General features: G+C 44.6%; 1 protein-coding gene and 1 non-coding gene across 17 annotated transcripts in view; both read right to left on the bottom strand.

The window, feature by feature from the left end:
- Nucleotides 1-27601, bottom strand: part of NRCAM (neuronal cell adhesion molecule) — a 329372-nt gene that overhangs the window by 190001 nt on the left and 111770 nt on the right. The window contains exon 1 of one of the 16 annotated variants that reach the window (XM_051849675.2): nucleotides 4317-4347. The exons of the other annotated variants lie outside the window; for them this stretch is intronic. The gene's annotated coding sequence lies outside the window, so the exon portion shown is untranslated. Of the gene's footprint in view, nucleotides 1-4316; nucleotides 4348-27601 lie in introns of those variants that run through there. 16 annotated transcript variants of the gene reach the window in all.
- LOC127491890 (U6 spliceosomal RNA) lies at nucleotides 1846-1951 on the bottom strand. Its single transcript, XR_007920822.1, has one exon. It is a non-coding gene; the product is annotated as a U6 spliceosomal RNA (small nuclear RNA).

Below are 27601 nucleotides of genomic sequence, written 5' to 3'. Positions count from 1 at the left end.
GGCCCAAGTGCTTGGGCCCTGCACCCCATGGGAGACCAGGAGAAGTACCTGGCTCCTGCCTTCAGATCAGCGCGGTGCGCCGGCCGCGGCGGCCATTGGAGGGTGAACCAACGGCAAAAGGAAGACCTTTCTCTCTGTCTCTCTCTCTCTCACTATCCACTCTGCCTGTCAAAAAAAAAAAAAAAAAAAAAAAAAAAAAAAAAACACAGAGAGATCTAGCCATGGGTCTACAACAGCCATGGGTGGGCCGGGCTGATGCAAGGAGCCTGGAGCTCCATCTGGATTTCCCATGTTAATGGCAGAGGCCCAACATTGAGCCATCATCTGCTGCCATCATGCATGAGCTGGGAACTGGAATGGAAGCAGAGGAGCTGTGACTGGACCCAGCACATCACAACACAACATGGGTATCCCAAATGGTTGTTTAGATTCCTACGAAACAACACCTGCTCCTAACATTTTCTTGTTTATTGTTCATCACCAGGACATAGCCTTTATGAGAACAAGGATTTGGTCTTATTTGTTCAGGCTAATCTCCAGTGCCAAGAACAATGCTTAACTCACAGCTTTAATAAACATTTGTTGAATGAGTGAATTAATTCTACTAGGTGAACTGATAAGACTGTTAATTTGAAATCTATCTTTAAATGATCAGTTTTGGTCAGGACATGCTTAGAAAGTGCTTCTGGAAGGAAACACAAAAGACTGACAATAACATTTATCTTGGGGGAAAAGGACTTGAGGGCAAGATATTTACAGATGATGTCATAGCTTTAGGGGCAGGTGTGTAGTGCGGTGGGTTAAGCGGCTGTTTAGGAAGTCTAGATCTCATGTTGGAGTGCCTGGATTCAAATCCCACTTCCACTTCGGTTCCACCTTTTCGCTAATGCACATCCTGAGAGAAAGCCGATGATGACCCAAGTCCTTGAGTCCCTGTCACCAATGTGTGAGACGCAGATGGAGTTCCTGGCTCCTGGTCTCAGCCTAGTCCAGTCCTGGCTGCTGTGAGCAGTTAGGGAGTGAAATGGAGGATGGAATATCTCTCCCCATTTCTCTGCCTTTCAAATAAAATGAACATAAATAAGTATAGCTTTATGTACTGGTCAATCTCCCCCCCCCCCCACTTGTAAGAGAAACTTCCTGTGGCAGGTTTATTCAATCCTTATAAAAAATGGCATTTTGGAAATATTTTCCTTTTGGAAGCAGCAGCTGCAAAAAATGGACACTGGGTTAAATCTGAAAATGTGACATGATCATGACACAGGGTCAGGATACCCTCCCATACTGTAAATTTTCAAGCAAAATTCAGTTATAAATGTTTGTACTTGGGGCCAGCGCTGTGGGATAGTGGGTAAAGCCTCCACATGTGATGCTGGCATCCCCTATGGGTGCCGGTTTGAGTCCTGGCTGTTCCACTTCTGATCCAGCTCCCTGCTAATGGCCTGGGAAAGCAGCAGAGGATGGCCCAAGTCCTTGGGCCCCTGCCCCCATGTTGGAGAACCAGAAGAAGCTCCTGGTTCCTGGCTTCAGACTGGCCCAGCTCTGGCCATATGGGAAGTGAAACAGTAAATGGAAGAGTGCTCTCTCTCTTTCTCTCCCTCTCTCTTACTCTGGCTTTCAAATAAATAATCTTAAAAAAAAAAAAAGTTTGCATTGCCGAACCCAAAGCCCAGCAAAACTTCCCATCATCTCAGAAAAGGTGTTTTCCATATCTGCACAGCTACATCCAGCACTCCTCTTTCAAAGACTCGACTTTACACCTGTAATACTGCACAGCATGTTTTAAACACCAACACACAGCTCCCTAACAAGACGAAGACAAAGCCTACCTTATTAGAAACAAGATAAAATATGGAACACCGTGAATTTGTGTGCCATCATTGCATGGGAGCCATGCTGATCTTCTCTGTATCATTCCAATTTTAGTACATTATCATCACTCACACAGATGCCTGAACACTGTGAATTATGGGCTAATTTTTAGTTCTTTGTATAATCTTCACTGACCAAAAATTAATAAATGTTAATTTTACAACAGATGCATACATGTACACAAATCTACACAAGCATATGCTGTTCTGGGAGCAGCACGCAAAACTAATATAAAAAGATACAGCTAATAGCTATTCTACATTTTGAGTGTCCAAGCAGAAATCATACATGACAGTATTAACAGGACTGGCTGGGAGGTAAAGACAATGCCAAGGGCAACTGTGATGAGTGAGGACTTCCCACTAATCAGGCCATCTGAACACTGGTGAAGGAACCAGGGAAGGAACCACACCTTCTTTATTCTAGTAACAGGTGGTTGGTTTTTCAGTTGGGGTCAGGCTTTGAAAAGCATTGTAGTTTTCTTCTGAATTCCAGGGTAAGTCTAAATGTTACCATAATATAGTATCCATAATGAGATTTTTCTGGAAAACATGAGAGAAAGCCATGAAAACCAACGGACAATCGGTAGAGAGAAGGGGATTGACAAAGGAGTAGAATTAAGCTCTAAGAGGACAGTCACTTGAAAAGTCAGAAAACTCAGAATGAAAAGAAGCTAAGTGACCGTAACTCAGTGGCAGCAATAAATATTACTTTCAGTAGAATTCAAGGACACAGGAGACCCAGGCCATACATACCACGGGAGGTAGATTTACAGATCTGATCATTTATTTTCTGTGAATGAAACGTAAATATCAAGGTTTGGGACAGAGCCCCAGACTTCTATTTGTGATGAACAGCAGTCCGTCTGTGGCGACCAGGCACAGAAAGCTCAGCAGAAGCCAAGGACAAGAGCAGACAGCAGTGAGGGTGGGAACTTGTGTCGAAGGACGGGAAAGGAGGGGCGCGGGAACCTCGCACATCACGCTGCCTGGGCTCCACACTTCCTGTCACAACACACAGTTATTCTGGCACCTTCTCTCTCCTCTCTCTTGCTCTCATTCTCTTGATGATTCTACTTCCCCAACCAAACAGGATTTGATTTTTAATCTAACTATCACCAGCTGTTGCCAGAGCCGTCTTATTAAAAGGCTTAGTCCAAACAGTCTGATCATTAAAGCAAACAGGGAGCAAGTACACGGAGCCGCACTGCGTTTCAGAAGCAGCCTGGGTGGGAATCAGACCCGCAAGTCCCTGGCCGGGTGGCCTGGGCATGTCGCTCAGTCTCTGCAGATGTCATGCTCTGTGACCCCTAAAGGTGGCTGACACAGCCTGCTCTCTTTGCAACAGATTATTAAGAGGATCAAACCAGACAGTGCAAATGTCCAGGGCTGTGTACAAACCTGTTTGTTATTTTTTTTCATGGAGACTTCCATGTTATTTTGCCATCGTCCCTAGAAAATAGAAACAGGAACACTATCCTAGGAAAACAGCAGTATCTTTTAATACACTTGCTTCATGTCCAGCCATAACAAAAACCAGATGAGAATGTTTCAGGGGTGCTTCTACAAATACAAAATATTGGTTTCAAGACATCAACTTGGTTGTATTAGCATAATCATGCCATGTTTCATTCCACGGGGTGCAAAAAACTAAGAGACATTGAATACAATCTTACAGATGATCTTTGAAGATATCTCATGCCATAAAACTAACAAATCCAATTATGGCATTAAAAAAAGGGGGCCCTAATCCAGCTTTTCTCATCCTTTTGACCACTGAACTCTCTGGAATACAGGAGAATTAAAGGGAAACAGTGTAAGGTAGAGAGGATGACAGCAGAATTTTTTTTTAATCAAAAAGGTACAGGAGTAAAGTTTATCACATCCTTTGCACACAGAAAGTGTTGTATTATAACATCCTGACAAACAAGTGCATAAAATTAGGGAGAATGAGGCCTGGTTTGTTTTCAGGGAATACAAAATGACCCAGGAGACTATTCAGAGCAAGTATCTACCCAAAGAATGACAAAATACATTGGCATGACCCATTACCACACCCTGTTGATGGACCCTAGCATCAAACTTAAACCTGCTAGCACTTTATTCTTCTTTAAAATATGTTCATATTTTGGAACTAAAAATACTCTCACCAAATCCACCTCCCATCACCCTGCCAAAGCTCCTCTTTTAAGTGTTGAACTGGCAAAGGGAAAAAATGATACTGATTTTTAGAACAAACTCCACTGACCACAGCATGGCACTAAATAAAGCCAATCAATGAACAGACAAGCCTCGGGCAGGTGGAATACAATTCTGACTGTGGCTTCAGTTTTAAACAAATCATTAGAATGATAACCCGAGAGGAGAAAGAAAAATCAATTGGTCCCAGGAAACAGGACTGTCAAACATCAGTTGCCTCTGCCCCAACGCAAGCACAGATATTACCTTACAAATGAAGTCATCTTCCAGCTTCCCACTGCCTTCCAGTAGCAGAAGGGAAATCTTACACAAAGTGCCCAGCCCAGCGCATTTCTGCAGATAAAAACGCTGGCAATTGGGCCCTGCTGCGGCCGGACCCTGTGCAGCAGAATGTTCAAGTCCTGCTTTCGCCAGCCAATCCGAGGCGGCTCAGCCAGGCTCCCAGGGAGCTCAGCCTGGCTTTGTGGCAATACAATGGGGGGTGAAACACATTTCCTGCCATCCGTTTAGAAGCAAGAAAACCGTTTAGTTGCTCAAAATCATTTAGCAAAACACACAGTGGGTTATGATTGGATGATACCCTGCATTTCTACCTATGCAGACAAAATGCGGCTAGTTTCTGCTTTTATTTTTTCAACACCTAATAGTAGGGGGAAATAACATTTTTGAAGCCCTATCTGGATGTTTAAACGGCCATTCTTGACAGTGCACATAAATGTTTGAGGCTTGATTATGTCGGCATCAGAATCCCTATCACAAGCACACAGAACCTTCCATCCACAGGACTCGCCAGTGTCAGGTCTAACTTTTATCTTTCATGGTAGCCTAGCAATTCTACAAATCTAATGTGAGATCTTAGGAAAAATACATAGTGTAGCCAATCTTCTTTCCCTCTACTTACTTCCTTCTCCATTCCATCTCTCTTTGGGGCTTCCCTAGTTTGTATTTTCATTAAAAGTCACATGAATTTGAAAATTTGGGCTATGATTATTCTGGTAAACCAGTTATTGTTGCTCTAGGTAGTACAGAGAACAGCACGTTGTGGCCACAAATCGTGAAGCCACCTCGTTTTGCTTGCGCACATATCATGATTAGTTTTCAAGTCCGCAGGTTCTCTAGGGAAACTTCCAGAGGAGCCAGTTTGGAAGTCATTCGCCAGCTCCGATTCAAGCTTAGAAAGTCTCTGTCGCCTGCATTTTCAATCGTAGTCATTCACTTCTGAGGAGCAAACCTAAAAACCCATTCCACATTTGTAACAGTGCCTGCCGGCTGTGAACAATGGGTGGGTACATTTCTTTGAGGCATGCTTTTCAGTATTTCTGGAGACCTGCTTAGAATACTGCCCCTCTTCTCAAAAGTACAAAGACCATGGAACATAACCTCCTTCAGAGCTTACTGGCAACGAAATCAACAATCACACGGCCAGAAGGATCTCTGGAACCCAACCAAGCAGAGACATCAGGCAATCCTGCCGCCTCTTCCCTTTCCACTCTGCTTCTCTGCTTCCTACGCCCTCCTCTGCTTTGAATCACGTGAATCAGGACTTGAAGAAATAATTGTATGTTTTACTTCTGTAGCAGGCAAGCCTTCAAAGAGTTTTATCCTCTAGCTTATCCGTATGCGGTTCGGGAGAGGTGAGGTTCGTGGTTCCCGCTGACACAGGACAGAGAAGCGTGGGCTGCCAGCCCTGATCCCGCACGTGCTGCTCTCACGGATCCCAGGCCAGGGAGCCTGATCTACAGTTGCTGCCTCTTTGCAGGGAGAGTTTCCAATCCTCCCTTGGAGGTGCATGAAAACAACTTCAAATCAACACTTCCTTTGGAAAGTAGAATTTGCCCCAGGGTTTCCTCTTCAGCGTGTTAACACCACCTTTTCCTAGATAACTAATAGCCCAAGTACTAAGAAGGCTCAGGCAGCATCCGAAAACATACGGAAGGCTGAGCACAGGCTCTGCACCACGCCTGTGCTGGCCCGAGCCTCATCGGAATTCTCTCTGCACGCTGCCCTACAACAGCCGTGGCCTGCACGGTGCCTGCGCCCTGCAACACAGGCTGCTCGGTGTGCTACTGCAGTCTATGGTAGATAAAAGCACTGGGTTTCAAAGGCGCCTCAAGCTCCACCAGCCAATCTGTCAGTATATGACGAGAATGGCTCCTGTTCCACTAAAACAGCCCCAGAGCATCTGCCAATGTAGATGTAGTTTGTTCAAAAGACAAAACTCTTGACCTTGCAAAGTACTTTTGTAATGAAAGTTGAAGTCATGACAGCAATTACTCCTTCTACCAAAGCAGCTATTTTTTAAAAGTCTAAGTTTTTAAGGGCCAGCGCTGTGGTGTAGCGGGTAAAGCCTCCATCTGCTGCCCCAGTATCCCATATGGATGTCTGGAGTCCCGGCTGCTCCTCTTCCGATCCAGCTTCTTGCTATGGCCTAGGAAAACAGTAGAAGACGGCCCAAGTCCTTGGGCCCCTGCACCCATGTTGGAGATCCGGAAGAAACTCCTGGCTCTTGGCTTTCAATAGGCCTACCTCTGGTTGTTGCAGCCATTTGGGAAGTGAACCAGAAGATGAAAGATTCTCTCTCTCTCTCTCTCTCTCTCTCTCTCCCTCTCCCTCTCCCTCTCCCTCTCCCTCTCCCTCTCTCCTCTGTGGGGAGCAACTCGGACTATACTGTTACTGGAATTAAGACTCATTCTATGCATCTGCTCTCCCACAATATGGCGCTGGGAGAGAAGAAAACAGCTTCTACACAGCTGCCTCCAGTTCAGCCAATAAACTGTAGGACTTGCTCCTGATTGGAGGAGAGCAGTGTACTCGGCGTGTGGGCAGCCGAGTTGGGATTGGCAGAGGAGGACTATAAAGGAGGAGAGAAACGGCATGCGCCAGGAACATCTAAGGGGAACATCTAAGGGGAACACCTGTGCAGCCCCCGAGAAGAGCCGGCCGGCGGTGTGCCACTCCCCTGCGGAAGTGGGGAAAGTGGCCAGGGGGAACCGCCCTTCCACGGAGGTGGAAGGGATAGTAGCCAACCCGGGAAGAACCAGCAGCAAACCCGGGGAGGGCCGAGCAGACGAAAGAACAGCGCAGGGTCCTGTGTCGTTCCTCCACGAAGAGGGGGAGCGACACTCCTCCCCCCATCTCTTTGTACCTCTGCCTTTCAAATAAATAAATATTTAATAAAATATACAAACAAAAGTATAAACTTTTTAAAGATAGGTTTATTTGAAAGGCAGAGTGACAGAGAAAGAGAGAGATGGAGGATTCTTCCTTCCACTGGTTCGTTCTCCAAGAGCCTGTAGCAGCTGAGGCTGGGTCAGCCCAAAGCCAGGAGCCTGGAATTCCAGGGACTCGAGGACTCAGGCTATCATCTGCTGCCTCCTAGGACGCAGCCGGGACTGGAGCCAGCGCTCTCCAGTGGGATTTGAGTGTCCCAAGCAGTAGGTAAACCCCTCTGCCCCAGGAGGTCTGCCCCCCAAAAGTACAATTTTAGATACGCTGTATTTCACTCATTAGGTTATTAACTCACCATCCTGCTTAAACATTCTCAAAGAAGTAGTTCCACCTAGGGGGCCAAGTGAGACCACTTAGGCAGCAAATCGCACACTCGGCTTCTGTCTGTGGTATTTGATCTCTCAGGTTGGGCAGAGCTCTCGTTTTCTGGTTGTGTGACTCCTTCTCCATCACACGACTTGGTAATCATCTTAACGTATGTGCCTAAGAAAACGAGGTGTACTTTTTCACAGAAACACTTCTTTTTTTTAACTTTTATTTAGTAAATATAAATTTCCAAAGTACAGTTTATGGATTATGATGGCTTTTTCCCCTCCATAACTTCCCTCCCACCCACACCCCTCCCATCTCCCGCTCCCTCTCCCATTCCATTCACATCAAGATTCATTTTCAATTATCTTTATATACAGAAGATTGATTTAGTATATATTAAGTAAAGATTTCATCAGTTTGCACCCACACAGAAACACAAAGTGTAAAATACTTTTTCAATACTAGTTATAGCATTAATTCACATTGAACAACACATTAAGGACAGAGATCCTACATGAGGAGTAAGTACACATGACTCCTGTTGTTGACTTAACAATTTGACACTCTTGTTTATGGCATCAGTAATCTCCCTAGGCTCTAGTCATGAGTTGCCAAGGCTATGGAAGCCTTTTGAGTTCACTGACTTCGATCTTATTTAGACAAGGTCATAGTCAAAGTGGAAGTTCTCTCCTCCCTTCAGAGAAAGGTACCTCCTTTTTGATGGCCCGTTCTTTCTACCGGGATCTCACTCACAGAGATCTTTTATTTAGTAACTCTTTTTTTTTTTTTTTGCCAGAGTGTCTTGGCTTTCCATGCCTAAAATGCTCCCATGGGCTCTTCAGCCAGATCTGAATGCCTTAAGGGCTGATTCTGAGGCCAGAGTGCTAGAAACACTTCTTCATTTCAACCTAAGACTATGTATCTAAATGTTCATGAAGAGAGATGTAATCAGAAAAAAATCACTTTGCACACAAAAAATTTTTCACTTTTATGCAAAATTTATAGCTTGAAATGTCACATTGCATGTATAGGGTAGTTGCCCTGGGTGCCCCAGCAGCCACATCTATAAAACGAGGACAATACTGTGCCTTCTTCAGAAAGTTAGTGCAAGGCGGGGGCAGGCCCTGTGGTGCTGTCGGTTAAACTGTGTGTTGCATGGTCTGAGATTGAGTCCCACCTCTGCTTCTCATCTGGCTTCCTGCTAACGCACCTGGAGGCAGCAGATGATGGCCCAAGCACCAGGCTCCCTGCCACCCACGTGGGAGACCTGGATGGAGTTCTGAGCTTCTGGCTTTGGCCTGGCCCAGCCCTGATTGTTGAGGCCTTTTGAGGACTGGACCAGTAGACAGGAAGATTCTCTCTCTCTCTCTCCCGCTCTCTCTCTCTCTACATGTGTGTGTGTCTTCCTCCTTCTCTGTCACTCTTTCAAATAATCTTTTTTTTTAAAAAAAAAAGAAAACTTTTTTGAGGATTAAATGAATTAATATTCACAAATCACTCAGAACAGTGCCTGGCACAGAGTAGATGCTCTCTGAGTGTTTGTTTTTAATAAACACAACATAATCAGATAGTTAGCTATCTATGAATAAGAAGGTGATCACATGATTCTTCCGGGCATTCTTCCACTGGTTTACCTCTGTGGACTTCATTTTTGTCGTCATCCAGCCAGCAGCCCTTTGTGTTTGCCCAAGCTCACACTCACTGCTAGTGCCCTGCAGAGTTCAGAAGGGTCTCCTCGAGTGGAAATCGTGGCTGCTTTTCTTTTGATTCTCTTTGCAGGAAGAATAAAGGGTCCCGATGAGCTGGATGAGTGTGAGACAGCAGTTCCCTAATAGCCCACAGGATGGGTGGAAAATAAAGCAACCCTAAAATGCAATGCCGTGTCCAGGAGCTCACGGGTGTCAGAGCTGCATTCTGCATGGTGCAGAACAGGTGCGGTGCTACGTCACGTGGCAGCAGAGCCACGTTGTTTGGTGACAGTGCTACAGGAGTCACCTGTTTCTGTAAATACAGGACAGAGACCCAGGAACCACACTGATAACTCAACAGCACAGCAGCCGGGCATCCCGTTGCTTTTTCGTATCTTCTGACAGGCAAAAAGCTTCAAATTCTAGGGAGGCATTCAGAGGCTGTGTTTAGGAGAAAGACCAATGGGAAGTGGTTTCTGAGGTGAACTGTCACATTTTTAAATGCTTCAAGAGAAGAGCAAAGATTGGATTTCTTTCTAAATCTATGGCACCACCAAAACTTAAACTGACTTGGAGACAATTACCTCACATTTATTAATTTTTTATTAATTTATATTTATTTATATTTATATTTTATTAATTTATATTAATCTTTTCCATCAATTCCCATCTCCTGGCTACTCTGAGAGCACCTTGTTCAGACTTTACAAGCCACTGCCTTCGAAAAGGAGCTCCAGGGGGCCAGTGCCATGGCATAGCAGGTAAAGCCGCTGCCTGCAATGCCAGCATCCCCTATGGGCACCGGTTCAAGTCCCCCCAGTTCAAGACCTGGCTGCTCCACTTCTGATCCAGCTCTCTGCTGTGGCTTGGAAAAGCAGTACAAGATGGCCCAAGTGCTTGGGCCCCTGCACCGCATGGGAAACCTAGAGGAAGCTTCTGCCTCCTGGCTTTGGATCAGCTCAGCTCTGGCCGTTGCAGCCATTTGGGGAGTGAACTAGTGGATGGAAGACCTCTCTCTCTCTCTCTCTCTCTCTCTCTCTGTGTGTCTGCCTTTTTGTAATTCTGCTTTTCAAACAACTCTTTAAAAAAAAGTTTCACTTCTGACATCTAAAACCTGATCTGGGCAATGCAGAAGAACTTCATTCATAAAAATACAATAGAAAGAGACGTGATAATTCTACTGTAAGAAAACTCACCAAGGCCGGCACTGTGGTGCAGAGGGTTAATGCCCTGGCTTGAAATGCTGGCATCCCATATGGGTGCTGGTTCAAGACCTGGCTGCTCCACTTCTGATCCAGCTCTCTGCTATGGCCTGGGAAAGCAGTAGAAGATGGCCCAAGTCCTTGGGTCCCTGCACCCACATAGAAGACCTGGAAGAAGCTCCTGGATCTTGGCTTCAGATCAGCACAGCTCCAGCCATTGTGGCCAATTGGGGAGTAAACCATTGGATGGAAGCCCTCTCTCTCTGCCTCTTCTTCTCGCTCTGTGTAACTCTTTTAAATAAATAAACAAAATAAAATAAAATAAAGAGTTACAGTTAAGAGAGACAGATAGAAACAGAGTTCCAACTTGCTGGTTCACTTCCCAAATGCCTACAACAGTCAGAGCTGAGCCAAGCCAAAGTTAAAAAGCCAGGAACTCAGCCGGCGCCAGGGCTCACTAGGCTAATCCTCCACCTGTGGCAGCAGCACTCCAAGTTCTAGTCTCGGTTGGGGCGCCAGCTCTGTCCTGGTTGCTTCTCTTCCAGTCCAGCTCTCTGCTGTGGCATGGGAAGGCAGTGCAGTGGAGGATGGCCCAGGTGCTTGGGCCCTGCACCTGTATGGGAGACCAGGAGGAAGCACCTGGCTCCTGGCTTCGGATCAGCGCAGTGCGCTGGCCGTAGCGGCCATTTGGGGGTGAACCAAAGGAAAGAAGACCTTTCTCTCTATCTCTCTCTCTAACTTTGCCTGTCAAAAAAAAAAAAAAAAAAAAAAAAAAAGAAAAAAAAGAAAAAAAAAAAACCAGGAACTCAACCCCATCTTCCAGCAGGGTGGCAAGGACTCAGCTGCTTGAGCATCAACTGTTGCCCCTCAGGGCGCATGTCAGCAGGGAGCTAGAATTGGCAGATGAGCTGAGACTGAAACTCGGGGACCACATAGAACCAAGGGCATCCCAAGTGGCATTGAAACTGCTAGGCCAAACACCTGACTCCCCCATTATCTTCCACAGAACTGCATTGCTCTTTCCAGTTCAACCAGAGCGTATGTGATTGCTTTAACATGCTGCAGCTATGGAAAGTATTTTAAAATATTCTGGCCGGTTCAATAGATGTCACACATGCCAATATTCCCAGACGCCAATCAGCCTCTGTTACCTACAAGCTATGAGATTCCATTGCCTGTGGACAAACATCTTTGATCTATTATTCAAAGCCCTTTACAATCCAATTCCTAACTATGACTCCGAATTGATCTGCCACCAGTCCTTATTTATTTATTTAAAAGATGTATTTACTTTTATGAAAGGCAGAGTTACAGAGAAAGCGAGAGGGAGAAACAGAGTGATCCTCCATCCACTGATTCACTCCCCCAAATGGGTACAAAGACCAGGGCTGGGCCAGGCTGAAGCCAGAAGCCAGGAGCTTCTTCTGGGTTTCCCACATGGGTGGCAAGGGCCCAAGCACTTGGACCATCTTCTGCTGCTTTCCTAGGCACATTAGGAAAGGCTCTGGATTGGAACGGGAGCCAGGACTGGAACAGGCACCCATATGTGATGCCCACATTCCAGGCGGCAGCTTTACCCGCTGTACCACGTCAGCCCCATACCAGCAGCCCCATACCAGCGCTGCAGCTCAACAAGTCTGTGATCCTGACCCTAAACACCCCAGGCCCATGCCACGGGTGTCTGTTCTGCTTCCAGACGCCACTTCAGAGCAGGCTCCTTGCTCCTTTCCTTATGATGGAATCTCCCTTCCACCAACACAGAGATCAAGCTGATGTGGTCCCACAGTGATTTCACGATACAGCCAGCAGCAAGTGACCCCTCTGTCCTTGACCCTTCGTCATCTAGTGTTTATATTACCTTACACGCACCACTTTGTGTTAGAAACTAACTTTTGTGAAACATGTAGTTGTCTCTTTTCCTCACCTTGAATTATAAATGGTTTCTGTAGCTCTGACACCAAGCCCTCTGCTCTGCAAAGTGGCTACTCATGCACCGTGACATCCATCAGTGAATGTGGGATTCAGTGCATAATTTTGCTTTACCAGATACGATTCTGTCTATGAACTCACATGTAATTTGAGAAAACATATCCATTCAAGTGAAATGCAACCACCTTCACCTTGTCACACACTGGTTAGGTGACTAATTAGTCCCTGGCTACCTGTCCTCACTGCTGTGTTCCTCTGGACCCCTAGTCTTTCCTTTCATAGTCCTTCACTCATTCCATCATTCATAACCAATTCACCTGTCTTTGTTTTCCTTTGTTCATACAGCTGTCCTCTTCCTTGGTTATTCTGCCATATTTCCACTTCCTTCTGAGCTAATTTCTTCCACATATTCATAAGCAGGCACAGACAGCAACAGCCTTGAGTTCAGAGACTGACTCTGTCCCCATCTACTAGTTTGTGACGCCAGGCCCCTTGCCTCTTCAAAACTCATTTGGGGTGGGCAGGGGGAAGCATGTGCTACAGCAGTTAAGATGCCTTTGGGGACACCTACATCCCACTTCAAAGTGTCTGGGTTTGTGGTACCAGCTCTGCTCCCGAGTCCAGCTCCCTTTCAACGTGCACCCTGGGAGGCAGTGGGTGATTGTTCAAGAAGTTGAGTCCCCCCATCCACGTGGGAGACCTGGATTGAGTTCCCTGCTTCTGGTTATGGCCCTGACTGTTTGCAGACATCTGGGGAGTGAACCAGATGAGATCTCTCTCTGTTGTTCTCTCTGCATTTCAAATACATACATACATACATACATATACACATATGTACATAAAACTCATGCATTTGTAAGTGGTCATAACAGTTGCAACATATCTCACGAGTTTCAAGGGAAAATATTACAATAATGCAAAGTACTAGTTATTTATTAGACAATACCTTTAGTAGTCACCTTATATCGCAATCTGCCTTTTATAAATTCTTTGTTTTCAAATTTTATCACTCTCCCTCATTACTTTTTCCCAACTAATCACACAAATCCTTTCCACTTTAGATTTCCTTTCATCATTATGAATTGAAAAAGAAAATGGAAAATAAATGTAATAAAAGCAAAGTAGCAATACGAAATTATTGATCAAGCAAGAAAACAAAGCCAGAGGCAATTTTGTTTACTTGTAACTCTTTTATCTAGTGTTCTCCATTAGCTTTTGTCTTTCCCAGGTCACTGCATACCTGCTATTACATATATATAATACATATATTATATATATATGTATATATGTATTTTATATATATACATATATATAATACTTATACATAAATATATTCACGCCTGCCCACTGACACAGTTCCTTCCCTTCTCTTCACAGTCATGGCCCCCTAATACTTCGCATGTTCTGGAGTTGGCAGCTATGAAGCCCGCTCTGGTCCAAGCTATCCTTTCACAAGTAATGAAATGTCCACAGAGGAAAGGGAAAGAGATGCTTGGGAGGAACAGAGTGAGCGAAGGTGAGGAGGACAGCACCCAGCTTGACCAGGAAACAGAGCTGCCCAGGACTGGCTCTCGTGATTAGTTCAAAGGTAACTGATTAGTCTGTGATTAGTTCAAAGGTGACAGGCATGGCCGGGGGGCGTGGCCCACTGCACAGCTGGGGCCCGTGACTCAGATGCACCCAACAGAGGGAACTGCCCCTCAAAAGCACTCCGCCCACGGGGCCTCTTCAGATTATTTTAAAATAAAAACCAAAACAGCATCTAGTAATCCAGAAATAAAAATAAAACGGGACAGTCCAGACAGCTAACTTTTTACATAAGGTCAGGAATGGGAAATGAAGAGACATATTAGAAAATGGGAACACTTGGTCATTTTGTTATCTTTATTATATTAGGATAAGGCATATGCTGAACCTTCTTGTACTGTTTTGGGCATACTGGCATCTATCAACTAAGCTAATCCTCACAGGGACAGCATGATACAGACCCGGTTACTACTGCCACTGCATAGTAGACACCGAGGGACAGAGAAGTTAAGCAACCTGCCTAACATCACACAGCACGAAAACAGAGGAGCTGGAATTAGCTTGAGTGCATTCTTTCCAAACACAGCACCATCACAGCAGACCTGGGATAAATTTCAGTTTGGCCAGGCCAAGTACACCAGAATCACAAGCTTTAGGAAGCGAGAAGGGCTTCTGCCACGGATACATCTTCCTCCACAAGAGATTTCCTATTTTTTCCCCCAAACCATCACATAAAGAAAACTGAAGACAACGAAGTGGAAACTTCCCCTTCCAATTCCTCACCTGGCTGGTTCACATCCTGTGAACTGTTCTGCCAGCTGTCTTTTTTTTTTTTTTTTTTTTTAGTTTTCACTGCCCAGACAAGGAGCTGGCCAGCAGCCGAGTCATTCTGAGAACACTTGGGAGAGCGTGGATTTAACCGTTTTCATCTCTCTCTCTCAGCTTTGGATATGGCGACTGCAAAGTGTCCAGAGATATGGAATCTCCTTTTGTCTCCTTAGAGTTAACTAGAGGGCAGTGGAGTGAAAAATGTTTCTGTGTGACTTTCATATGCATTTTCCCCCCAGCTGCAGCACAGAAATCCAAGTGTTGCCACAGACCGGCTGCACAGCATCCTCCCATCCCTCAAAGCACCTGCCTGGGGGGGACCGTGGCTCGCACACAGGACGCATGAATGACTCAGCGTCTCTATTAACTGCTCAGGGTTTCCCTTTGTTGCTTCACTCCTTCTTCCCCTTTCTCTTTTCCACCAGCAGCAGAAAGCCCTGCCCTTGATGGGCATTAGTAACCAAGAACAAAAGCGTATTTTCAATGACCTGGCTTCCAATCAAGACACCAAATCTGAAAATGCCCCACCCCCGTCTAAGTGGTCAAACACGCCCTTACCCGCAGATGCAACCCCACTGATATTTGATAGCTAATGACTCATATTTAAGAGGTTGTCCAACACCATCCAACTCATTTGCATAACTGAGGCAAGCCAGTCCATGATGGGATCGTAAGCTTCTTCCACCCACCGAGTGCCCATCCCCGGCTGTCTAATCCAATTTGACACTTTTCGGGGCAGAGCTTCTGTTATTGGGGGGAGGGGATATGTTTGCATCCATTCTATGAATGGTTGCAGTGTTGACAAAAATATCATAATGAGAAGCACAGAAGTCTCCTGAAAGGTTGCAAACCAGAGAGATTAACTGAGTTTTAAAAATTCATAGGAAATAACAGCTAAAATAACTAGTCTTTCAAACAATATGGTTGCTGAATGTTTTAAACCCTGGGTATTGTGGAAATAAGTTAAAAGTTAAATGGCTCCCTTGATGTACCTTCCTCGCCTTCACTAATGTGTTAGACAATCACAGTTTACCAGATCCTTCTAGGGTTTGCTAAAACTTCAAAATGTTCCAAAGGATTTCGTACGTAGAAACATGGTTTGACTCCATGTAGATCCAGGAAACTTATATCCAAGGTCTCTCATCTTCCAGAAACATTGTGAAACTCAGGAAAGAACTGCATGTGTAATCATTTCAGCCAAAAGGCGACAACTTTTGTATTTCTTAAATAATTGCAAATAAATAAGTAGTTACAAATGAATAACTACAGATAGTGAGACAGATTACTTTCTAAATTAAGAGATAATTCTTCAAAAAATTAGATAAAATCGAACATTCTCAAGAAGGAATTTTCCAGTAAGTGATTAACAATAAAAACAAATAAAATTTGAATAAAAATCCTGTATTATTGTGGAAAGCCAATGAACACATCTGATTTTCCATAACTCATTTCTTTTCTGTTAAGAATAGTTACAGCACACATGACTCTCCTAAAGAGGTGGAGATTCTGGCTGAATCCCTGAGCTCCAATGTGATGGTGTTTTTTTTTTTGTTTTGTTTTGTTTTGTTTTTTGACAAGCAGTTAGACAGTGAGAGAGAGAGACAGAGAGACAGGTCTTCCTTCCGTTGGTTCACCCCCCCCACCCCAATGGCCGCTATGGCTGGCACGCTGCACCGATCTGAAGCCAGGAGCCAGGTGCTTCTTCCTGATCTCCCATGGGGTGCAGGGTCCAAGCACTTGGGCCATCCTCCACTGCACTCCCGGGCCACAGCAGAGAGCTGGCCTGGAAGAGGGACAACCGGGACAGAATCTGGCGCCCTGACCGGGACTAGAACCTGGAGTGCTGCTGCCGCAGGCAGAGGATTAGCCTAATGAGCCATAGCGCTGGCCACAATGTGATGGTTTTTAGCAAAGGAACCTTTGGGTGGTAGCAGTCATGAGCTGGGGTCTCCATGATGGAATTAACACCCTCATAAGAGGGGACAGGAGAGAGGTGATATCTCTATCTACCTACCTACCTATCATCTATCCATCTGTGTATCTCTATCTCTCTGCCATGTGAGCAGACGGCAAGAGGTGGCCCTCTGCAAACCACTCCTGTCTTCATCAGAAACCCCATCAACTGGCACGTGGACTTCTCAGCCTTCAGGACTGTAAGAAATAAATTCTGTCATTGTAGCAATCTGAGCAAACTGTGGAAGTCCCCAGAGCTAGGAGGTACCCTGCAGGCTTCCCCAGCCCAACACAGCTTGAACAAGGGGTGGGGGACAGGTGAAGGCAGGCCATGCCAACTGCTGTGGGCCACAGGGGCCACTTTGGGACATCAGGCATGAGATGATCTGAGTTCTACTTAGAAAGGTTTCTTTGACGGCTGTGAGGAGGACCGGATGGACTGTGGAAGTAGCTGGGGAGACGAGCTGTGGTAATTCAGAGGAATCACACAGCTTCAAGTGAAGCAAAGGAGAAGGAGTGGAGACCACGGCTGCAGGATTCATGTCAGAGGCAATGACAGCACAGCTTAGGAGTGGAAGGAATTTACAGCTACCAGATCCAATGCCTCCATTCCACCAGCGAGAAAACTGGGGGCTCGGCAGTCCTATGTACTTTTTTGTTGTTGTTGTTTTGTTTTAGATTTTATTTATTTATTTGACAGGTAGAGTTACAGACAGTAGGAGAGAGAGACAGAGAGAAAGGTCTTTCTTCTGTTGGTTCACTCTCCAAATGGCCACAATGGCCAGAGCTGCGCCAATCTGAAGCCAGGAGCCAGGTGCTTCTTCTGGTCTCCCACGCTGGTGCAGGTGCCCAAGGACTTGGGCCATCTTCTACTGCTATCCAAGGCCACAGCAGAGAGCTTGACTGGAAGAGGAGCAACCAGGACTAGAACCCGGCGCCCATATGGGATGCCGGCACCTCAGGAGAAGGATTAACCAAGTGTGCCATGGTGCCGGCCCCTCCAATGTACTTGTTCAAGAGCCTAAATTTAAATATCAGCAGGACTGAGATTAAAATTATTTGAGTATCCTGACCTGCAGTGCTCTTCTCCTCTCCACAACGTAGTATTTTTGTATAATCTAAAATGTTTTTCATATGAAACATGTATATTATCCAGTATTAGTTTTCTTCATTATCGAGACCAAATATTTTATCATGTGCATGAATCCAGATTTCTAGTCACCACACAGTCAGGCAGCTAGCTAATTCCACTAGGTTGATTTTTTTTTAAATTATACACAAATTTGTTGGAGACTTAAACATTCTGTCTTTCTGCCTCTTAGTGATAAACAGAGGGAAGAAAGTAGTGGATCTGATGTCACCTCTTACAGTGATGACGGTCTTTTGGCCAACAGACATGAGATCTGGGGAGACTAAGCGACAGGGAGGAGACAGGTGTCTGGCATCTCTGGGAGAGCCTGGTTTTCACCCTGGCTCCACTCTCCATTCCTGCTTCCTGCTGATGCGCACTCTGGGAGGCAGCAGATGACATCAAGTAGCTGGGTCCCTGCAGCTCACATGGGGAACTGTGAGATCCCAGCTCCTGGTTTCAACCTGGGCCTACCCTGGCTGTCATGGGCATCTGGGGAGTGAATCAGTTGATGGTTAGCTGATGGGAGATCGCGCTCTCTCTCTCTCTCTCTCTCTCTCTGATGGGAGATATCTGTGTGTGTGTGTGTGTGTGTGTGTGCTTAAATAAGTAAATAAAGGTGTTTAAAAAATGACAGAACTCCTGGAGCAGGAGCCCAGACAGGTTGTCTCATGTCCAGAATGTGCTGTCCAATCCAGTAGCCACTAACCACAGGTGGCAGCTGAGCACTGGAAACACAGCCAGTCTGTACTGAAACATGCTGCATGGAGATGCACGTGCTGGATTTTGAAGCCAAAGCAGGAAAAAAGCACATTATGAGACATATCATTAATTGTTTAATTTTCCCTACATGTTAAATCCTAACCGTATAGATTTATTGGGTCAAATAAAACATATTAAAATGAACGTGGGGGCCAGCAGCATTGTGCAGCTGGTTGAGCCACCATTTGGGATACCCACATCACATATCAGAGCTCTGGTTCGAGTTCCAGTTACTCCACTTCCAATCCAGCTCCCTGCTAATACACATGGGAAGCAGTGGATGATGACTTAAGTACTTGAGGCACATGGGAGACCCGGATTGGGTTCCTGGCTCCTAGCTTCAGGCTGGCCCAGACCCAGCTTGTGGGGCCATTTTTAGAGAAAACCAGCAGACAGAAGATCTCTCTCTATTGTTCCACCTTTCAGATAAATAAAGAAGTCTTTTTTTAAAATTAATTTAATCTATTCCTTTTTTTTTCTTTTTAAAAATGTGGTTACAGGGCAGACACAGTGGTTTGCATCCCAGTTGCTCCATTTCTGATTCAGCTCCCTGCCAATGTGCCTGGGAAAGCAGTGGATGATGGCCCAAATGCTTGGGCCCCACACCCATGTGGGAGACCAGGAGCTCCTGCTCCTGGTTTTGGCTTTGCCCAGCCCTGGGCATTACAGCCATCTGGGGAGTGAACCAACAGTTGGAAGATCTCTCTCTCTCCTTCTCTGTCTCTGTCTCTGTCTCTCTCTCCCTCTCTCTCTGTAAATCTTCAAAATAAATAAATCTTTTTTCAAATGTGGCTACTAGGGATTTTAAATTATATATATGGCTCATATTACATTTCTATTGGAATGTGATACTCTAGAAATTCACAATATATTTTCAGGAAATAACACATTCAGAAACAGCATCACACCTGCCAGGTAAGAGGTGCAAGAGGCTAGAGAGATAAAGTGTTTCCAGTCAGAAACCAGGTTCCATCCCCAAACCACTGCAAAAGAAGATCGCAATAAAGCCCTGGCTTGCGTTGTGAGAATCTCAAATTCTGGAATGAGAATCATCGCCTGAGGATTTGATCCAAAAGGACTTTCTAAGGATATACCAGCATATTCCTCAACTAGGAATCAGGCCTCAGATCCTACACATTCCAGAGTTGAGGTGATATTTTCTTAATTTAAAGACATCCATGGTTTGCCTAGGTACAGACTTCTTTAAACCAGACAATTCTGCTTACAGGGATGCAGCCTAGAAGGAAACTTTGAGCTGCTTCCAAAAACTGTGTGCAGTGCCTCAGGGCTGGGTGCACATGGCGCTCTCCTTGGTGCTAAGACCTTGTCCTCTGTTTCAGCTCAGTCTGGGATTCCCTATGCCTGCAAGCTGAATGTCTCTACCTTGACCCCATCCTGCCTCATGTGCTCTGCCCAAACCCACCTTCCTTTACCACCACTATAACTTGTACATGCTTTAACCATCACACTCATCATGTTCTACTGGGGTATATATATACATATATATGTGTATATATATATATGTGTGTGTGTGTGTGTATATATATAGGATACACACACACACAACTCATCTTTCTCCCTGGATTGAGGCCCTCACGTACTTTCTTTAAAATTATTTATTTATTTATTTCATTTTGTTTGTTTGAGAGAGACAAAGATCTCACATCCATGGTTCGCCCCCCAAAATGCCTGCAACAGCCAGTTCATGCTGAAACCAGAAGCCCAAGATTCAATCCGGGTCTCTCACGTTAGTGGCAGGGACTCAAGTGCTTGAACCATCATGGCTGCCTCCCATTAGCAGGAAGCCAGATCGGAAGCAGAGTACCAAGACTGAACCCTGACAGTCTGGTAGGGGAGACAGGCATCCCAGGGGCAGCCCAACTGTTGTGCTCTATTTACCCTGGTACCTCAAGTACAGAGATGAGTATGAAGTAGGCCCTTGGCACATAAATAAACGCCTTGCCAATAGCTGCAGTGTGCTATGTTACAGTCCACTTATTGTTTCCTCCGAGAGGCTGCACCAAGCATAGGGAAGGCTTTCACATATACTGAGTTGCAATTTTTTGTGTGTATGGACAGAGATGGTTCATGGATGGATGGATGGGTGTGTGTGTGTGTGTGTGTGTGTGAGAGAGAGAGAGAGAGAAGAGAGAGAGAGAGAAATGTGTGTTGGAGACATAATAAGAAATTCCAGAGGAGAAGAAGGGTCGGGCCAAGACCCAGAGGGTGGCAGCAAGTATGTTCACAGTGAGATGAGCTCTGTTAAGCTGAGGGTGGGACTTGAGGAAGGATGGGAATGGAGCCTTACCTGGCCGCTAAGGAGATTGGTTCTTATCCTTAGGCAAGGAACGAGGGCCTCGGAAAGATGTTATTTAGGGGCTAAGAGGATAAAAGGAGTATTTTAGGGGACAGTGTGCTGTGGGACAGAGGATCAAGTCCAAAAATAGCATCAAAAGTTACGGGAGTAAAAAAACCAAGAAGCAGTACTGGGGAAATGAATGGGGGGGGAAGGCTCTCAGGTTTGATTTTTGTGGTTGAGCTTGCAGAAATTTTAGAACTGGGAAGAACAACCTTTAGAGGTAGGCACTGGAAACATAAGATATAGGAAAGTTTTTCGACGTAATGGGTTGTGCAAAATCTCGATGCACAAAAACCTAAGTAGCTTACATTGTGTTTTGGGGATTTCACAGTTGGACTTCTGAGCAGCCAAGAGAGTACCAGCCTGCCATGCTGTAGATGGGTTGCATTTTATTTTTATTATTGCTCAAAGCCTTTTGGCTCTTGGAACTTCTCACACATTTAGTCATCATTCTTGTTCCTGCTCTTTACATATGCACTAGCTATTAGCTCCCAAATCTTGTTCTAAGTCAATGACCCAATCTATTTTTAGATTTTAATTGCGATACATTTCATCCTTTTACTACTGGATACCACTTTTGCATGAGCAGGAATCACTCCCCGCTCCACTGTGAGACATTTCTTACTGTGTTAGTTCTATTTCCATGCTCTAAGTCACACCGTCTCTCACCCGGATTTTTACAACAGCCTTCTGAGCCATGTCCCTGTTTCTATATACATTCCCACACAGGAGACATGGCGAGCTTTTTAAAACAAACACAGAGCATGCATACCACTCAAAACCTTCTCATAGTTCTAATAATATTAAAAAGAAAATCCAAATTGCCGATCAAAGCAGTAAGGTTCCAGCAGGTGCTGTGACATAGTAAGCTAAGCTTCCATCTGTGGCTCCAGCATCCCATGTGGGTGCCGGTTCAAGTCCCGGCTGCTCCTCTTCCAATCCAGCTCTCTGTTAGTGGCCTGGGAAAGCAGTGCTTGGACCCCTGCACCCATGTGGGAGACCTGGAACAAGCTCCTGGCTCCTGGCTTCGGATTGGCACAGCCATGGCCACTACAGCCATTTGGGGAGGGAGCCAGCAGATGGAAGACCTTTCTCCCTGTCTCTCCCTCTCACTGAAACTCTACTTCTCAAATACATAAATAAAATCTTTAAAAATTAAAAAAAGCTGTAAAGTTCTACAGATTGGACCTTTCTCAACCCAACCTCGTCTACCATTTCTCACATTGGTTGATGACACTTTACCCAAAATGATTCCTTTTTCCCCAAACCTACCAAATTTGCTCCTGTCTTAGGGCCCTTACACCAACTGTTCCCTCCACTGGAGACTCTTTCACTTGGGTCTATCTGTTTCAACCCCCAACATTCAGATTTCTGCTCATATGTCACTCTCTCAAATGCTATCTCATTCACCTCCTGCTCCCAACTCACACACACAGCCTTACTCTGCTTTTCCTTTGTAGTGTTCACTGTCATCTAAAATTTCTGTTCAGCAACTTTAACATGCTCATTGTTGGTGTTCCTCCTATGTCTCCCTTGCACCCACCCTTCTGGACACACTGACCACTTCCTACTGCATGCATCTGTGACTGTCCACCTGTGGGGTGTCCCTGGAGTGCTCAGTCCACGTGCAGGTTAGGCCTGAAGAACTCGGGAGTTGATACGTGAACTGATGTGACATTACAGCCAATGACCAGCAGGCAGTCAGCAGATAAATATCCTAGCTGCCTTAACTACTTGGGTGGGACAACACGAAAACATATTCTAAACCAACTCCCAAGGCTTCCAAGGAGAAGGAATCCCAGTTGCCGACAGTAGTTGTCTGTTCATTTTTAATCCCGGTTGGCTTTCTCCCCTTCCTGTCTCACACACCCACTTCTCTGCTGATGCATCCTGGGACCAGCTCCATTTAAGTTACTTGCACTCAAATGCTCATCTCAGAGACTGGTTTTGGAGTAATCCATCTTCCTTTTCCTTTCGTCTTATCTGTATTCCCTTCCTTCTTTCCTCTCCTCTTTCCCTCCCATCTCCTTGTCTTTCCTTTTTCCACAATTTAACAGTTTTAAAATTCTGATCACCTTCCAGGAGTTGGCTAATTATGGTTTAGTCATAGCATCTTTCCTTTGCTGATGTTACATAGGATAGGTTATTTACTGGTTGCCTGTTGATTGGGACTCTAGTTAGGCATACGGTACATAGAGAAACTTGTGCTTCATTCTTCATTCTCTGCTATATCCCTGGTATGCTTTACAGGCCTTTGGAAAATCATTTAATCAGGTGCAGAATTGTGAGGATGGTATTTCCATCCTTCTTCAAGAGCTACAACTTACTTTCAGGGAAATGTCATAGTGGGATCAGCATTGGGTGCAGCAGTTAAGATGCTGCTTAGGGTTCACACAGCATACTCACAGAATGACAATTGCTCTAAATAGTACTCTGACCTCAGAATCAGCCCGTAAGGCATTCTGGTCTGGCTGAAAAGCCCACAAGAGCATTTCAGGCATGGAAAGCCAAGACACTGTGGCAAAAAAAAAAAAAAAAAAAAAAATGTTCTACAAGAAGGATCTCTATGAGTGAGACCCAGGTGAAAGAAGTAGCCATCAAAGAAGGATGTACTTTTCTCTGAAGGGAGGAGAGGACTTCCACTTTGCTTATGGCCTTGTCTAAATACTGATGGAGTTTGTGGTCACAAAAGGTTTCCATAGCCTTGGCAGCTCATGTCTACAGCCATGGGTGATCACTGATGTCATACATAAGAATGTTAATGGTTAAATTAACGACAGGAGTCACTGTGCACTAACTTCCTATGCAGGACTTCTATTTTCAGTGAGTTGTATTATGAGAATTAACTGTAAAACTTGTTCTCAAATAGGTTGTGTGTTTGTGCTTGTGTGTACAAACTGTTGAAATCTTTACTTAGAAAAAATAAACAAAAAAAGATGCTGCTTGGGATGCCCACAACCCCTGCCTCTGCTTCTGATTCCAACTGCCATCCATGCAGGAGACCTGGATTGAGTTACCAGCTTTCTGGTTCCAGCCTGGCCCAGCCCCAGCTCTGTGAGCATATGGAGAGTGAACCACTGGATGGGAGATGTCTGTCTCTGTTTCTCTGCCTTACAAAGAAATTTAAAATAAAACTAATAAATAAGGCCAGCACTGTGGCACAGTGGGCTAAGCCTCCAATCCCATATGGGTGCAAATTCTAGTCCTGGCAGCTCCTCTTCCCATCCAGCTCTCTACAATGGCCTGGGAAAACAGTGGAAAATGGCCCAAGTGCTTGGGCCCCTGCACTCATGGGGGAGACCCAGAAGAAGCTCTGGCTTCTGGCTTCAGATCAGCTCAGCTTTGGCCATTGCAGCCATCTGAGGATTGAACCAGCAGAAGGAAGACCTTTCTCTCTGTCTCTCCCTCTATCTGTAACTCTACCTCTCAAATAAATAAATAAAATCTTTTAAAAAAAACTAATAAATAAAGGTGAACTTCTAAAATAAGGGATATTGAAGCTCCTTGAATAACAGACGACCTGCACCACTGACCTGTGGAGCACCAAGGAGCAGGTGCAGAAAGCAACAGCTGCTGACAGGCTGATGGGATTCGGGCTCTCTCTAAGGAACACAGGATCTAGGGTAGACTTAAGCACTGGAGTACTTGAGATCTCATATTTGTTTCACTTTATTTTTTGACTTCTGAGAAGCAGGAGTGAACCCGTAGAGGGAGGTAGCAGAGTCATTGCTAATGTGGCAGGTCTAATCAATTAACAACAGACATTCTGGAATGAAACAGTAACTGTCCCTCAAAAGCGTGCAGTGGCCATCTAGGTTATTTCATTTTTAAAAAAAAATAAATTAGGAAAGGATATTTTTGGAAAAAGATGAAAGGTAAGTTTAACAAAAGAAAATATTTTCCTTTTTTGTATTTCCAGGGCAAGCACTGCGGAGCAATTATGTGGATGGTGCAGACCCATTAGTCATCCACAGAGAGGCCACTAAAAGACAATCTCGCAGAAAGCAGAGACAGCTGTGCCATCACCCTGAGAGTGCCTGGGGCCTCGGGGACCCCCTGAAAGCAGAGATGAAAAGACCACTGGCTCCCTAGCTGTGGAATCATTAGTGCCCGAGTGGCGCTAATAACAAAGCCACCACTATCTGGATTACAATTATTATTTGTCAGAATTTTCTGTCTTCTAACAATTGACCTGAGACTACTTATTTCAACATATTCAACAAAAGCTTATCAATCTTGGTTGCCAAACTGTCAAAATTGTGAATTTTGCTTACTTGGAATGCAAGATGCTACACTGTATTGTCAAATCTCTGGAGTCCACCAGTCCATTAAAATAATGAGGGTTGTAATGTTTCCTTTTGCAATATTAAGAGCATCTTAATTACTTAATCTCCAGTGAGTGGCATACATACAAATTTCAAGCATTACACAAAAGAGCTACCGAACAGTGTTCTGTGTTAAAGTCAAAGGGAATTTTCCTCCCAAGGTGACGCTTGGTTAGCTAGCATCTGAAGAATGATTAAAGAAGCTCAACATGGACTAGCAGGTTTGCCTGGATGTCACAGAGGGCTGCTCTGCCTGTGCAAGACAGCCTGGCAGTGACGGTTCTATGGATGAGACAGATTGTTCACGGACATGCTTGGAGTTTTTAGAATAAGCACCTACAGAAGTATTTTTACATATTTTGCAAAATGTTTCCTGACAATGTTGTTGGCTTGCCAACAGAATCACAGTGGCTCATTTTTACTAGAAGTCAATTTTTGCCCCGCTTTGGGGGAAAAATCTGCTCCTCCCCTAAACAGTCTTATTTCAGTAAATATTATGACCCACTTGTCCAAATCATAAAACTAGGAGTCAGCCTGAGTTCTGATCTTTTCCCATACATATTTATAGTAGCCACAAACAGCTAAAAATTTAAGTTTAAAAACCTCTAACATTCATCCATATATATAATACATCGGCAAATCCCTTTGTTTCTGAAACAGATCTCAAACTCATTCATTCTTCAGGATTGCTTAGTGCAAGATACTGCTGCCTCTGGCCTTGAGGACTATGGTAACCTCCCAGCTGCTTCTACTCTACATACAGCACCACAGTGTTCTCCTTAAAACATAAACTAGGTCACGCCACCTCCATTCTGGAAACCCATCCCTAATTTTCCATTTTCTTCTGGATGAGTTATTATCCGCCCCTCACTACAGGAAGGTCAACTTCATGAAAATAAGGCCCTCTGCTGTCTTATTTTTTTCTACAAACACACCTCATTTTATTGCACTTTGCTTTACTGTGCTTCACAGAGCCTGCATTTTTTTGTGAAAAATTGAAGGTCAGTGGCCAAGCAGCCTATTAGCAGCATTTTTCCAACAAATCAGATGACTGATATCATTTTTAGTAATAAAACATTTTGTAAATTAATGTATGAACATTTTTAGGCACAATGCTATTATACAGTAAACAGACAACAGTACAGTATAAACATAATTTTTGTATACACCAAGAAACCCACAAAAAAGTTGGTGTGATTGCTTATTGTGATATTCACTTCACTGTAGCGGTCTTTTTTTTTTTTTTTTTTTTTTTTTTTGACAGGCAGAGTGGACAGTGAGACACTGTAGCGGTCTTGAACCAGACCCACAGTTCATCCAAGGTATGCCTGCACAGCCCAAGTTCCTGAAACAAGTGGCAAATGCGCAGAAAGTTATCTGTTGAAAGAATTAGTGAGCATGTCCTTCATAGGCAGGGCACTGTGTAAAGCACTTGACATACAACGTTGCTTTGGGTCCCCAGCAACCACATGAGATGGGCATCAGGGCATCAGCTCTACTGTACAGAGGATCCTGGGCTCACACATAAGCGGCAGAGCTGCAGAAACCCAGCAGCTACAGTGAATGCCTCCAAACCACTGTCTAATGTGTGATGCCCGACTGGTCATTTACTGTTTTTAGGCTCCAGTTTCCTCCTCTGAGGAATGATATATCTTTCCTAAAGTCCTATATAAATCAGAGAACCACCGAAAATAAATCATGGTTATGAAGCTATGAGTGAGTTTAGGTAGCCCTCAAGTCTAGTTCCCGATTCCACCACGCACTGCTGAATGACATATTCAGTAACGCATTAAAATGTAAACACACAGATGACATTTTCAAGCATCACACAAATGGCTCAACACTAAGAAACTTAGGGAAGCAACTCACCCCATAACCAAGGTGAGAAGCTGTATGCTTATTAAGTGTAGAAACTATTCAATAAAATTCAATACTTGTTCAGAATAAAGCTTTTAGAAATCTAGAAATATAAAGGGCCATCTTTAATCTAACCAGAGAAATTAAGCAAACGCCTCTATTCTATACATTCTACAGTGACATGTTGGAAGCATGGTACCTTTAAAAGAAAAGGATAAGAGTGCCCATCATCACAGCTTCTACTCAACAGTGCCTAGAGATCCTCGTCAGAAGAAATCGGTTATAAAAAAGGAATTACAAGCAGAAATAGTGAGACTGAGAGGCAAATCCAAGCAACGCTTTCAGACAGTATGATTTGCAGTACAGAAAACTCAAGAGCATCTAGAGAAATACTAATGGAGTTTATAGACATAAAGCAATTTCTTTGGCCAT

Source organism: Oryctolagus cuniculus, chromosome 3 (assembly GCF_964237555.1).
Source record: "Oryctolagus cuniculus chromosome 3, mOryCun1.1, whole genome shotgun sequence".
NCBI lineage: Eukaryota > Metazoa > Chordata > Mammalia > Lagomorpha > Leporidae > Oryctolagus > Oryctolagus cuniculus.
Note: the sequence above shows the minus strand (reverse complement) of the source record. Positions and strands in the feature narration are given on the sequence as shown.